Below are 15,459 nucleotides of genomic sequence, written 5' to 3' on the forward strand. Positions count from 1 at the left end.
CATCCAGAGCCTCAGACAATTATCTCAACAACTTTATACAGCAAAACAATTCTTTTCATATGAACAATGCAGAAAATCGATTGAAACAACAAAGCAGCAAACTAGGAACTAACTTAGAAGGTCAATGTTGCATATACCACACTTAGTCATAATCATTTAGTTGGAGAAACAGGCTGGATTGGGTAACTAAATTCACATGTTTTGCAGTAGCCAACTACTCCAATGACATTGCTTTACTTATTACAACATCTTCATGAGGGGGAAAGGGTACACAGTGCAGTGTACTAACAAAATGCTTTCAGAAAAATGTGCAACAAGGTTCAACACTTGCATTTTTGTTGCTACTAAACACAGACCAAAAAATGTGTTTTCCACAAAACAGAAATTCCTTTCCTCCTAAGTAAAGGAAAAGCCTCACAGGTTACCAAACAGCACTGCAATGCTTTCCCCTGTATCTGTCAGCTGCACCAGAAGAACAAGTCCTAAATGATGTTAAGGAAACAACGAATTTCACTCCTGATAATTCAACTTCACGCAGATTGCCACAGCTGCTCACAGGGAATGTTTCTCACTGGTTATTCCTCTGCTTTCCCCAGTAACCCTTCTGGGCCATCACTCATTTCCCAGTCTGGCAGACTGGGAAAAACACCCAGTTGTTCTTTAGGATTCATGGGGCCTTTTTTGTCATTTTGGGCTACATGATAGTAATTTTCAAGGGTCAGACTCAAACCTTCATACTCTAAATCCACCCCTCATTTGGCAGGAAGAAGCAGCAGTTTATTTATTTTAGACAATCTCTGCAGCCTCCTTATGGAGTGAGAGATTTTATTTTAACAGAAAAAGGACTCCACTAACACATTACAGCCCTGTTCCAAACCAGGCCAGCAGCACATTAAATCTCTCTCAGACAGAGAACACCTACACAAGGCAATATGATCTGAAATTCATATTTGCTCCCAGAAATTCTAGATTCTGTTTGATTTACTAGAGATTCAAGCAGTATCTGCCTTCCAACACTTAGATATGTGGGAGAACTGCTGCATTTTTTTGTACTTAATTAAAATAAGTAACAGAGCTCTCAGCATCAGACACAATTCTCTGTTGAGAGCAAGAAGTCTTCATTTCAGGTCCTTCAAAACAAAGCACAATATTAGTGAAAAGTACTGCTTTGCCACAGAAGTAAAGCCAATTCCCATTTAGCCCAGAATGCCCTCCCTGAAGCAGAGAGCACAGCTGCTGGGACATTATCTGTCACATGCACTTCATCTCATTCAGCAGATCTATATCATAAAGGACAAAAAAATGAAGGGATACAAAATGCAAAATTCAACGTTCTTTCCTATCCCCATTCAAATTTCTAATTATGATCAATTAAATTCCCCTGGCATCTCCATGAGTTAATGTATTCCATAGTTAACATCTATTGTTCCTTTTACATCCACTAGTCATTACTTTTAAATGAACTACAGAGCCAGGGTTGGTAATTACTATCACACAATAGCCCTGTGAAACCTTCCTGTCAGGGATCCAGTTACCCAGCCTGGAGATCAGGCTTTAGAGCTCAGTTTCCATCAGGAACAAGAAGGAAAGAAGGAAGTTTCCTTCCCTTTCCAAGTTCATGGATTTGAGATATACCGGTGGGGGAAAAAGGGAAAAAACAAAAGCAACAAAACCTGTTTTAAATCCAAGGGCAGAAATGAAAAAGTTGATATCAACATCAACTATTATTAAAGGACTGTGTTTTAAATGCATTGAGCAGAAGCCAATCCCAGATCATGGCCAGAAGTGACGATGCCACCATGGATCACAACATACACCCCTGACAGAGAAACCCAGGTCAGCACAACCATGCTGGGTGAGAGCTCAAACATCTCCAGCAGGAGCTCTCTGAGCATCATTTTTAAAAACCCAAACATTTTTGTGCAAATGCTTTTAAGTTCAGAAAAATTTAAGTTCAATAATCTTCATTTAAGCATGCTTAGGTATACTTAAAAAGAGAATCCTAGGCAAAATTTTAAAGTCTTGTCAATGAGATTATACATCTAATGAAAATTATAAACCTATCAAAGAGATAAGTAAGAGTCAATTTAAGTCCAGGACAGAAAAGTCAAGTAAAATTGCAATGGCAAATAAGAGTCTTCAAAACTACTGGAATTTTGCTGCAGACAAAATTACTGGAATTTTGTTGCTGCTGCTGAGGTACCCAAGCTTGTCTTTACAACACTTCAAAAATAATCAAGCAAAAATTGTTTAATGTTAGCTAAGTGAGTGTATTCTATATTAACATTTTCCCCAGAGACCTAAGAAAGGTCAGCTACCACATTAGTTCCTCTGCCTTTACTGATAAAAGAATTATTATTATTATTTCCTATTCTCCTTCCAGTACACACCACTTACTGGAACCTTTAAAAGCTGCACTACAGCCCCATTTTAACAAACACAAAAAGCTAAGCAGTAAAGGTTCTCCAGAAACTCAGAAAAATCTAATTTCTTCTTTTTTAATGATTTTCTGAAGGCTGAAGTGAAGCAGCATTTTTAAGAAATCCAACACTTTCCCTAACAGAAGAAATAAAAGAAATTTTTAGGCAAGGCTCTGCTCTTTGGAACAGATTCGAACTGCACCAGAGTATAATTATATTAAAGAACATTTACTCCCAGTTGGCACAATAAGAATGAATAAAAATTCTAGTACATACATAATACTTTCTCCATTCACATGTTCTCCTCCTATGAACTATATTCTTGTTTATCATTTGTAATTGCAAACAACAGGTAGCACTTTTTCCTTCCAAAACACTCCACATTGAACAGTTCAAAGGGACCTTTCATTAGTTTCCAGAACAAAATAAAATTGTAACAAACCAGCACCATATCCCCTCCCTCACCCTCCATCACAGATTTTAGGGTTTTAGTCATTTCCTATAACATATATTGATGTCCTTAAAAATATGTTAAAATATGTGGTTTTTCCAGGTAGCTAGTTGCTGGCATCAAAATTACCTAAAAAACTAATTTGGCCACAAGTGAGAAGAGAAATGCCCCAGAAAAAGACAAGTTTACAGACCTAGATCTGAAATTTCTGCAGCAAGGCATTCAGAAATAGACACTTTAAAACAAGGGCAAACTCAGAGCCAGCCTCAAGCCAGCTTTTCCCACTTTCCTCAGACTGCTGGGTTCTAAAACCCAACAATGGTCTTACAGTTCTGAGCAATAAATACGTAACTGCTGCATTTGCTGTCTTCCAAAAGGGAGGAGAGTCTACATCAGAATCTTCTGCATAAGTTCTGCATCTCAACAGAACATGTTGGATTTCTGTAATAATAAAGCATCAAAAGTTTACATGTAAAAAATAACACCCAGTGGAAAGGGTAAATGGTGAGGTTAAACTGCGCAGAATTGTAACTTGCTCTCTTATCTCGGTGAAAAAAAAAAATCACCTCCTCATTAATCTGATAAAAGATTATCTAAAACCTCTGTGGATTTATCCACAGCTGAAAACTCTGCCCACATCTCTGATTAAATTAAAGGTCACTATGAAATCTTTGGGGGAAATTCTGACCGAGTGACTTAGAGAAAAGCATGTTTCCAAAATTAAGTACAAGAAGGTGCCCTGAATCCTAAATTTAAAAGGGCTTATCAGAATTGTCTGGCAGGTTCTTTTTTCCCAGTGCAAATGCACATCAATAGGTAGAACTGCCTACAGGTAGCAAGTGAGCATTCAAAGACTTCTTCTTACATTTATATTCATTTCCTTAACAAAAAAATGACAGCACTGGTCACAGTACCTGCCAAGGCAAAACAACCATCACACACCTTCATATGGAAAGGTTTTAAAAATAAACAGGTTTGTCCACATCAGGCTGAACTCAGATACACAGAGGAGCAGCACCAATTAGTAACTCAACATCTAGGTCCCCATGTCAAATGTAGTTATGAGAGATTAGTAAAAAAGAAATGGAATCTACAGATTTACCCACAGGTATCAAAAGACTTTTTTTTTATCAGGGGATTTTTAACGATCAATCAAATTTCATATTTCTTATGTACAGCCTTCATTTTAATTTCATGTTCTGCAGAGGATTAGCATGCAAGGTGCCTCGTGGCTTTTTAAGCTGACAGGACAAAACACAGTAGACAATCATGGTTTCCTTAGGTCTCAGAGATGTTTTCAAAATTATAGAAGGGGACATTCTCTGCTGTTATTAAATAGTACTCAAGCTTTTAATACTTAGAAGTATTTAGTTTCAGACCTAGCACATCCCTAAGAAGCAAGGTAATAACTCCTCAAATAAAACAAACAATTAAAAAAACCAGGCAAAGATGTGCAGAGCAGGCAGCTGGCACAAACCAAAACAAGAGCAACAAACCAAAGCAAGGCTATTTTCAGAAAGCTGAAATTGTCTGAGGAAGGGAGGAGGGCTACATTTAACACAAATAAAGCATTCACACCTAACTAGAAAGGCAGTTGTACTTAACACATGAAAATTAATTCTCTTAAGGCACCTGAAGATACAGAGCAAGCTGCCAATTTTAACACAGGGAACTGCTGTTAGAGGCACATGGATTACAGTTGTTCACCTCTTTGAATCTCATCTGCCCAAGGAAAAGTGTCTGACAAATGCAGAAAATGCATTTATGACAGATCAGGATTTCCCAGAAGCTTCTGCAGGCATACTCCCCAGAAAGTTCAAAGGACAGGAAAGGTTTGGAAAAGGCCAATAAACAGGACTTCAAAACATGCAAGTTTTTTAAGAGTTGCCATCAAGTTTGAGTTAGGTGGGACAAAAGTAATTCAACCCAAAAGTCAAACCTCTCTGCAAAGTTTCTTTAAAATAATTGCTCCCAGCACCTAAGAGATGCAGTCCTGCCAATCACTCCAGGCCATCCAATGGTCTCTCCTGTCACTGGATTCCATGAAAAAATTAATGGAGAAAGGAATTATCAGCATTTCCTCCTACCTGGAAACTGCAAAAGAAACAGTTAGCACCACAAGAACAGAAAAGCTCTTTGTGATCTAATTTTGGAAGAAAATGGACTAGAATTCCTGACTTCTCTGAATGCCCTGTGCAGGTAATAATGCTATTTTAGTTATTAGTTATTTTAGTTTCAGTATTATTAGGAGGGTTAGAAAAATTTTGCTCTAATTTACCTGATTGAAGAGCAGTGTTCACACAGATTATGGAATAAGATCATAAAGAGTTACTAACACCTTAAAGCAGCAACAGCAAAGACTGAGAACCACATTAATGCAGCTCCAGAATCACACATATTCTAGCAAGAACTGTGCAGAGATCATAAACTACTGATGACAGCTTCAGTGCACAAAATACTTGAACTTCTAATTCATAGAAAGATCCATAGAAGCTTAACAAAACAAACTCTAAAGAATCCTTGTCCTAAAAATAGCCAGAAAATAAAATGTCACATTTGGAATTGGCGAGTACCAGACGTTTCTCTCACTGCTTAAGGCAACACTCATTCAGATTTATGTTCAGCTCAGATACCTAGAAACTAAAATGTAAAAGTTCAGCACCACTGTGGCTTTCCAGCTGGAGGACAGTGATAAGCACAGGACAACATCCAAGACACTGAAATGGAACCCAGATGGCCCCAAACGACCTGAATTTTCACCATGCTAAGGACAAAGCATTTTGCTTATTTAAAAAAAGCCAAAAACCCAAGCAAACACACAACATAAAACCACTGTAGACCCTCAATGAGCACAGATATTAAGTGAGGCTCAATAAAAACATGAGGACAGACAACTCAGAGCTCCCCAGCTTCCCAGCTGACTGTCAGGACATAAAGGCTCAGGGGAGCTGTCAAAAGCTTCTAGAGCCTTGCAACTGTTACAAACATTGCAAACCCCTCAATGACTAACTTGGAATTAAAGAGTGGCTTAAGTATTTTATGATTAAAAACACTGGGCTATGAGACAGACACAAAGCACTCACTCAAGTGCACAGGGCTGAAGCAACTATACAATTCCTAGTTATTCCATTACAGTACATTCTACTATTTCACAAAATCCACAAAAGCATTAAGGCAAAAAACAGACTGTGGCAAAAGCATTCCCACGTGTGTTTCCATGTAAATACATTTTCTTAGATTTCCCACAGTATTTCTAACTCTGAGCATTTCAAGGTGTAAACTTATTGACTGACAGACATTGGCAAGAATTTTCCCTGGACTCTGTAATTCAGAACATGAAAGAGGCCTTGCCACAAACAGCACTGAAATCAAAAGCAGCAGCTCCATCTGCATTCCCCTCTGTTTCTTGCATTACACACAGAGGAGGGCAGTACTCAATGAATCAGTGAAATATATTAAAGCTTTCTGGTGGTTTGGTTTTGGGTTGCTTTTTGGTTTTTTTCAGGAGCAATGGAGGTAACTCCTATTTCTAACAGCTGCAATACACTTTAATTGCAACATCTGACAGGTCAATTACAGACTGCCTGACCTTAACAGCTGCCTTACAGGCCTGACTCCCATTGAAACCAACTGAGTCAGAAAATGATGAGCACCTCCCACAACATATTTTTTTTTATGCCTAATTGCTAAGAAACCATGGGAGATAGATGAAAAAAATACCCCAGTTTTGCTGGCATTCTTCATTTAAATGATCATTTCACAGGAATGTAAAGGCATGTACTGCCCCAAAGGAGAAAGGAAGTCAGTACACTGAGAGGGAAAAGTGAGGTCCTTGGGCATATGGGGATCCTTCCCACTCTGTTTTTCTCTCTCAAAATGTGGTACTGATAACAAGCCTGGAAGGATCATTCCTCATGTGAGTACTCAAAAAAGAAAAACCAAAAAAAACAAGATTGGGAAAAACATAAACAGAGCTCTCGTCTTGTCTTTTTTCAGCAGCATGGATCTACCCCATTGGTCATTCCTTGGGTGAACCAGGCCACCAGCCTGAAATTAAAGAAAAATAAAATTTTCCTTAAAATGTTTAAGTTCATTAAAGGTTTTCTGAACTTTTCAGCACTCGTTGAGAAGTGTTCTCACCCATTACTCATTTTTTCTCTACCTTTGCACCTCTATGGTATAATTCAGTCATGGCACACAGACACAGGTCCTTAACTTACTGGAAGGCAGACCAGTGCAATGGGACTTCTGTAAATGAAATCACTCCTCCAAAACTCTATTTCAGAGAGGCACATACTAAATGTTGACCAGCTACACAGGGAGCTGTAAAATACACACCCAGATCTCACTTCTGAGAACATTAATCAGCAGAGCTGTCTGCAGGAATTTCATGACAACTCCACAAGCTGAAAAGTAAAAAAGTCAGCAGGTGGGTGTCTTGTAGCAATACACACCAAAATTCACTAGTTACCTGCTGAATTCACAGTGCAAAATGAACAGCTTAAAAAAATTTTAATGAATTTTTAAGAACTCCATTTCTACTTTACATTCAAGCTGTATTAATGCAAACTCTCTGTTGTCATTCTCCTTTGGGGTTACTTTGTAAAAAAGAGCTAAAGTCTTCCCTTTCTTGTCCTGTATTTTTTATTCAAGAAACAGGTCTATCAGTGCAATTTGTCCAGGAATGCCTTCAACACCATCAAAGTTTCTACTACTGCATTTAGAAATAATTTCTATAGTCTCAACCAGCTAAAAACCAGTTAAGGGTGAATGCACTCCCCTCTATGTGGGAAGTGTCATTAAAGCACCTTCAAGGAAATTAATTTTAGGTCATCAATTTTAAGGTCTTGATTTGCTGGGAGATAAAAGAACAGCAAAAGCCACCAGAAGGATTCAAAAGGGCAAAGGGAAATAAGTGTCTTTGAGCCATATCCTGCCTTGTCCAATTACAGAATTATGCAGGCAAGTCTAATTTCAGGCATAGGGCAATGTTCCTATATCCATGCTGCATTCATCCACCAGGCATTTGTTTACCAAAGAGAGCCAAGCTCTGAATTCCAAGCACCATGAGCAGGTTTGTGGGTGTGCACAGCACACACTCACGGTGTGGGTGTGTACACCAGGCTTTTAATTGCTCACAGAGGTCAGGGCTGAGAAGCCAAGCAGGAGTGGCAGCTCAGGCTGTCTTCCAGGATAAGGTGACAAAATAGTGAGGAGTGAAGGGTGAGGAAGCTGCTCCATCCCTGCAGAGCTGCCTCTGCCATCTCTGCACAACCAAGGCTTCAGACAGCACTGGTCACTCTTCTGGGGAAACTGAACTGAGCCGTGCAAGTGGAAATGCACACATGGGGTGGAAATCTCTCACCTCCATTCCTCACCACGAGCTCCTCTCTGAAAATGAGGAACAGCCTCCACACCCCCTCCAAAGCTCTCCCAGCTCCAGGAAGGATCAGAAGCGTTCTGCCAACAACAATCCCTTCTCCAGCAGCCCGAGATCTGAACAGACCACACAAGCCAGCACTGATCTGGTTGGGGTTATGGAGGAGGAGGTTCCAGGAGCCACTGTTCACACCTCACCCATTTCTGACCACAAAGATGTTTGCAAAGCAGTCAGCCCATGGTATCTTCACTGGTACATGCACTGCTTAGGGCAGCTGGATGGAAGAAGCAGATTAAAAAAATACATCCTGAGAAAGCAAAGCCATTCATGGGCTAGGACCAGTATTTACTCATTTTTATCATTTCAGTTGTGAAGATTTAATGTGGAAGAAAGAATGATAGCTGGGATGCAGACAGGATTTAAAAGTAAAACTGGAAAGTTGGCCCAACTCATCAGAAAAACAAAGGTTCATAAAATCTGTTTAATGCTCCAAAACCATTGCCAATCCACATCTCAAAGCTGCATGACAAAACAGAGAGCCACACAACGGAATGTTTACACTTTCAAATATAACACACCTCTTAATGCACATTTTCAGACACTCACAGAGTTTTCTGAAACTGTCAGGCACTGCTTTCAGCTTGCCTGAAATCTCTCAGCAGTGTTAAGGTTTCTGGGAACACTCAACCTGTTGTCAAAAAGGGAATGATACAAGGGAATAAAGGGAATTACAAAATAGGAGAAAGTTTGTATGCACAGCTGGTCCATTCTCCATCCACATCTCCTTCTACTTGCTAAAAATAACATATAAACAGAAGAGTAACTTTTTTCTTTTCTATAAAAATACTTTTGTAAAGTCATGCACTGCCCAGAAGATTTATTCAAAACCTGGCAGAGCATTTATTAACCAGCACGCTTCTGAGTTGACAGACATTCAGGATTATCTCCCCCTTAGTTCTTTCCACTTCTCCTAATTCCTTTGTTTAATACTTCAAGTTAAGTTGAAGAGGAAGAAGTGTGGAAATGATTAGACAAAAAGAAATGCTACTGAGGAGGTCCTACAAAGATAAGCCTTATCAAACGTCACAGCAGCTGCAAACAAGTCAAGAGTTGTACAGATCACTTTCATTTCCCACCAAAGTACATTTATTTATGTGACCAACCCCAAGTATTACACAAGAGTACAAAGAAAGAAGTGAAGCCACTCCAGGCAACAGGGATGATGGATACATATTAAGCAAGCAGAATGGCAATGCCTGGCTTGGAAAGCACCCAGAGAGAATCTCCACCTTGCCTGGCCACGGTGGGGCAGGGAGATGGGAAGCAGCAGTGGGAGGTGAGAGCAGGCAGGGCTGTGGGAACGCTGCTCTGCAACGCTCTGGCCCTGCCAGGCATCATCCTTGGGATGGATCCCTGGCAGAGCCCAGGCAGGCTCTGGGTACCGGGGGGCTGCAGAGCACAGGGAGCAGGACAGGCTGCAGTCACAGGCAGGACACAGCGAGCACAACCCCGGCAGCCTCCACTGCCTCTCCATGTCACATGTTTGGTGACATTTCCTACCCGAGCTCCACAACACAGCCGTGTGAGCACCACCAGCTCCTTCCCCACACAGAACCCTCATTCTTCCAGCCTGTCTGGGCTCATAAAAACAGTTTTCTTTTCTCAGCCTTAATCCTGACCTCCAGGGAAATAGAATGTTTTTTACATCTCTCTTTTTAATTTCAGATCAGTACTTTACTGCCACTCATGACAGGTCACATTCACATTTCACTCCTCTGCCATCTGCTTTGAAATTCCCAGTATCAAAGGAGTCCATACCTTTGTGCTTATAATTTTGCAGTCCTATTTTACAACTGAAGTGTAATTTAAACAAAACACATGAAATCCAGAGTAAGATCTAAAGTCTTGTAGCTCTGTCTTCTATTCCCACTAATAAAACCAAATATAGCAATTTTTTAGACTAAAGAGATCCTTTAAAAGAGCACTCCAATGCCTGAATAACTATTTTCATACTCTTGAAAGAGATTCTGTTCTAAGCTTGAGCATCCCATCTTCTCACAGGTCCAGGATAATCCTGCAGGACAACAACACAATCACAGCACTAAGGGACACTCTCCTGCAATATTCCTGTCATCCAACACCAGCAGGGTCAGAGGCCACAACACTTTATAAACCACTGAGACACAGGGTAATGAATATTAAAGCCTGGTTCACACAACAATTCATTTCTGCTGCCCTCCTGGCCTTTATGGGGAAACACCAGTGTTTACCATGTTTATTGATCTCCTGTTATCCATTGTCCATCAGTCCTCTTCCCTTTTAGAACCCCAACTGCACTGGGTATTGATCTGGACTTTGCACAGCACAGTAACACACCTTACTGTCTGGAGAGGAGAGAGTTAACACAAATAGGAATGACAATGAACAGAGAAGTAGAAGTTTTGAGGAGCAGACAGGCAAGATCAGAGAATAAACCCTGTTTTATCAATATATTCTCATGTCCCTCCAAAGACACTAACAATTGTCTTCAACAGTGCCCAGAGAATAAATATGACTGGTAAGTAACACAACACCCTGGAACTCCTCTCCTCCCAGAGGGGGAAGCAGGAAATAAAAACATCAGCAAAACTTAGAGGGATTATTGCACACTGCAGACACCTCAGACACTCTGACCTACTCCACCATCAAAACTTGCTCCTCTGCCTCCTTTCTCTCACCATTTCCAACAGAAGCAAGACTGGCTGTGGCTAACACAGGAAATCTTCAAGCAAAGCCTCTCAGATGCTTCAGTTGAGCAGTTCCAACTCAAGACACTTGGGTTTTATTTTTCAGAGATAATGGTCATCAAGGAGTCCATTAAAGGAAATGACGAAAGAGGCAGATTCTGCATTACTGAACTGGTCTGACTGGGAGTCCTGCACTACACTGCTTGCATTGTTACTGACCAAGGAGAGCAGATTTTCCTCCGTACAGACTCAAACTCATGAAACCAACTTAACATAAGGCAGCCTCCAGTGCAAAACTCCAGTGAGGACTTGTGTGAAAGAACATAAAAATCACCTTTAAAGACTTAAAATTCCATTTGTCAAGTATGTAAATACTTTAGGACCTGTGATACACAAAGCTTGGCCCAAATCCAAGCAAATCCATCCACTTACAGCTCTTCTGAAGAGAACACTCCTTCAGTGCTATCTCTGCAGGAGCTCAACCCTCATCCCTCACAGTGCTCTGAGGGACAGGGGCTGAGGCTGCTGGGGGAGGATAAACCCTCCCAGCCAATGCACACCTTCAGGTCTTGTTGTCTTGAGCTGGAAATGGGATTTTGATCAATTATTATCAACTTTCTGCCTTCAAATTTCTGTGCTTGCCATGTTAACAGAAGCTTTATAGAAGCTGACCTCCAAGAAGAGATAATTCACAATTCTGTCAAGAACAGCTGATCATATATTTTCATGACACAGTAATTGGGATTTTTGTCCAGCAGAGATGATTAATTCCACCACCTGCAGTACAAACCCCCCCAAAACATACCCTTTACTTTGTGAATCTGAACCATGTAGCACAATCCTCTACAATAAGGAGTGGTACACATTTTTTTTTTGTATCAACAGGTCTGATATGATATTGTTCTCTCAGTAGCTCAATGTTCCACCCTCCTCCACCTTGAAAGCACAAGACATCCTTTCAAGTGTTCACTTTGCATTACTTAAAAATGTCCATGCCCTTTATCAGGCACATGTGGAACCCTTGTGCACTTCCAGAATTGGTTTCTACTCTGAATACATCTCTTCTAATACAAAGTACACACTCATGACAGCTCACAGTATTAACTCTTATCTTTTTTTCTCTAATCTCTAAGCCTACATTATGCTCTCTTTTTCCAGCATACATTGTCATCTGATTGTTTCATTTAGGGCAGTAAGGGTTTCTAGAACATGAGGCCTTTATTCATGGATAAATGTTTTAGAGCACACTGAATTAGCATTACTACTGTGGACATCTGATACCACAATTTCTAGCTTACCAAAGAAAAATAATAAAAATCCAGAGATTTGAGGGACTTTTCCAAGCTCCAAGACTCTGTTTAAGACCAGAATTTGACCAGAATTTACTTACCCTCCCCTCCATTCTTTTGGAACCCAGTTTATCCTAATAAACAGCTTTCATTTTCCTCAGCTCCTGGGCAGGTGTCAGTTACACTCTGCACACTCAGCACCACAATTTGTTCATCTCACAGGCAGAAACTGCTAAAGCTCAGTCCTGGAGAGCAGGACAGGGGAACATGTCCTTACTTATGGCCACTGCCATGCCTGTGACTGGTCACCTTCCCCCACACAATGGAACTCTGGTGTGCTACAGGAGAAACCCTCTGATTTCATCACAGGGAATTGGCTGAGTTGGCACAGAAGGTGGGGTAGAGCAGCACAGTCCCCAAATGGATCAGCTAAAAAGCTCTTTGAATGCCACAATGCATCCTCAGTCCTCCAGCTCCATGATTTTAAATGTATTTCAGTTATATTAGCCTTTTTGCTAAGTAAGTTTCATTATCTCCCATTACTTTGTTTACACACCTACCACAACACAGAAATTACTGGTATTACCCATTATGTCCAGGCTTCCTGCTCCACATTCTTTACTTTGAAAAACAGTTGGATTAGGAGTTCTTTAGTTAGAAACAACTAAGTATTTGGTATTAAAAGCTGGAAGTCTTAAGAGTTGTTATCACACAAAAAGAAGTATGTAATTAATACACATTATTAGGCCATGTCCTTCTTCAAGTTTTAACTTTGGATTTTATTCAATTTTTTTTTCCTTAAATAGGTCATTTCAATAAGCTCTTTGCATGGACCAGAAGTGCTGTTCACAAGAGAAGTGTTCAGCTTGCCAGTACAACTCCCAGGCTGTATCACACCCCAGCAAACTCCAGTGTGACACCTCTGAGCACAGAATCAACTTCTTGGTCTTTCACTCAAAGGAGAAAGCACCTGCACTGCTTTGGAAACACCACCTCAAGCCTCAGCGCCTACCTGGAGCATAATTAATGTGCCACCCACAACACAGCACCTTGCTGGATCAGCTCTGAAGTCAGAGTAGTAACCTCTCATAAATCATAAAACAGCATCACGTCAGAGTCTTTAAAAGTCAATTTTAACATCCCAAGTCACTAGTTTATCATTTTACGCTTAAGGTAAAGTCCTTTTACCTCTCATTTTAGCACATTTTCAGTTCCAAGAAAATCAAACCAGAGTACTCACGCTGCCTGAATTTTATTCAATTTAGGAATATTAAGTTATTTCAGCACTAAAACGACAACATCTTCTTGTAAAAATATACACCCCTGAAACTGTAACCCCTTATTCTTCCTGAGTTGCACAGGCAATATCATCTTGAAAGAGGAGTATGACAAAGCATCTTAACAGAAGATAATCTCACAGCACTGAAGACTTACACTAATTTATCTTCTGGCTATAATACTTAAGTGGCATACAAAAGTTTAAATTAACCTCCGCTGTATACTTCATTTCCCAAAATTATGATCAGGAGCTCCTCAAGACATTTGCTGACAGACACAAATCACCAAGAAGTTCAGCACAAACATTCAGGAGGAACTTTAGCACACGCTGAAGAGACATAGTATACGGGTTTAGTCCCTGAACTGCAATGAAGATGACACTGAAAATTACAAGAGAAGCAGAAACCAAGGAGCCAACAGCAAGGGCAAGAGAGAGGAAACAATTTTAGTAGACAGGAAACCTCTCGCCTTTGGTGGCAAAAGCCAACTGAAAAATTCTCCCTCGGTTTCAGCGGGAGCGACCGCTGCCGCCTCCTCTGTCGTTTGTTTTTAAGGTGTCGCTCGTACTCCGGCAGCTCCTGCCCAGCGGCAGCCCCGGCTCGGCAAACGCCGCTCCCGCGCCGAGCAGCGCTGGCTCCATCCCGCCCAGCCCGCACCGGTCCGGCCCCGCTCCCCGCGGGCTCCCGGCTCTGCCCCGGCCGCCATCCGCCCTGCCCGGCCCCGGGGGCCGCCCGCGGCCCGGCCCGACCGCCGCCCTCGGCCCCAGCGCTCCTCCCTGCCCGCAGCCCGCGGGGACCGGCGGGCGCTGCCGGCCGCCCTCACGGCACTGCCCGGCCCCCTCCCCTCAGCCGCGGCTCTCGGCTCTGCCCCAGCCCCTCACCTCAGCCGCGGCTCTCGGCACTGCCCCGGCCCCTCGCCTCAGCCCCGGCTCATGGCACTGGCCGCTCCTGCCCGCGCCGGGCGGCGGCAGCGGCGGGGAGGCGGCGGCGCCGCCAATCCGGGCCCCGCGGGGGGACGGGCCTGCCCGAGCCGCCGCAGCGCCGGCCCGAGGGGCGGGACAGGGCGGGACGGAGCGGGGCGGGCGGGGGCGGGGACGAGGACGGGGACAGGGGGACAGGGACAAGGGAACAGGGACCGGGGCACCCCTGGCAGCCGGAGCGGCCCTGTCCGTCCCTCGGGCGCAGCCGGTGTTCCAGCGGCCGGTGGTGGTGACGCTCGGAACGGCCCCCGGGGCGAGGAGCCGCTCGGGCCCGCGGCCGGCGCGGGTGCGGAGCTGTGGCCGCTCCCGGTTCCGGCCGCTCCCGGGCGTGCCGGGCCTCCCGCGCCCCGAGCGGGCCGCCCCGGTAATCCGCCGGCTCCGGGAACGCGGCGCTCGGTGCGGGTTTGTGTCAGGCTCGGTGCGGGGCAGCGGCTGCGGCAGGAAGCGTGTGCGCGACCAGGCACAGAGAAAGGAGCTGGTTGGGATCTAAACATTGCAGAAATGGCCAAAAATTATCGGCTCCCTCACCGAGCAGGCACTTATCCCGGGAAACCTGCCCTGGCAGAGGTCATTTTATTTACCCTTCATATTTCCCAATTTGCAGCAGACAGAGAAAAAAATTAATTCTCTGTGTCAAAAGGTTGTTTTCTCAATAATGGTCTTATGCAACAAATTACAGCCTTTCTACTGCTTTTACCCTTTACTTAATTGCTCTTGCCTTTGAAGGCAGTTAATGATGACATTACAGCATTACATCGGGTCAGGCTGATGCTGGCCCAGGTTTCTTTAGTCAACCCTTGGGTTAATTTGGCTGTGCCAATTATCTTCTCTTTAATAAATTCAGTTTGAATTAAAACATAAAGACTCCTGCAAGATCTTTCAGACTCTTTATGTCATACCAGCCTTTAAATTTATGATACTTTATGAGGTGATGGG

General features: G+C 42.7%; 1 protein-coding gene across 2 annotated transcripts in view; it reads right to left on the minus strand.

The window, feature by feature from the left end:
• The window catches only part of TEX2 (testis expressed 2), a 46,232-nt gene extending 31,681 nt beyond the window's left edge, over positions 1-14,551 (minus strand). For both annotated transcript variants that reach the window (XM_058817028.1, XM_058817027.1), the window contains exon 1: positions 14,425-14,551. The gene's annotated coding sequence lies outside the window, so the exon portion shown is untranslated. The remainder of the gene's footprint in view (positions 1-14,424) is intronic.
• Positions 14,552-15,459: the final 908 nt, after the last annotated feature.

The sequence above is a fragment of the Ammospiza caudacuta genome, chromosome 19 (assembly GCF_027887145.1).
Source record: "Ammospiza caudacuta isolate bAmmCau1 chromosome 19, bAmmCau1.pri, whole genome shotgun sequence".
Lineage (NCBI taxonomy): Eukaryota > Metazoa > Chordata > Aves > Passeriformes > Passerellidae > Ammospiza > Ammospiza caudacuta.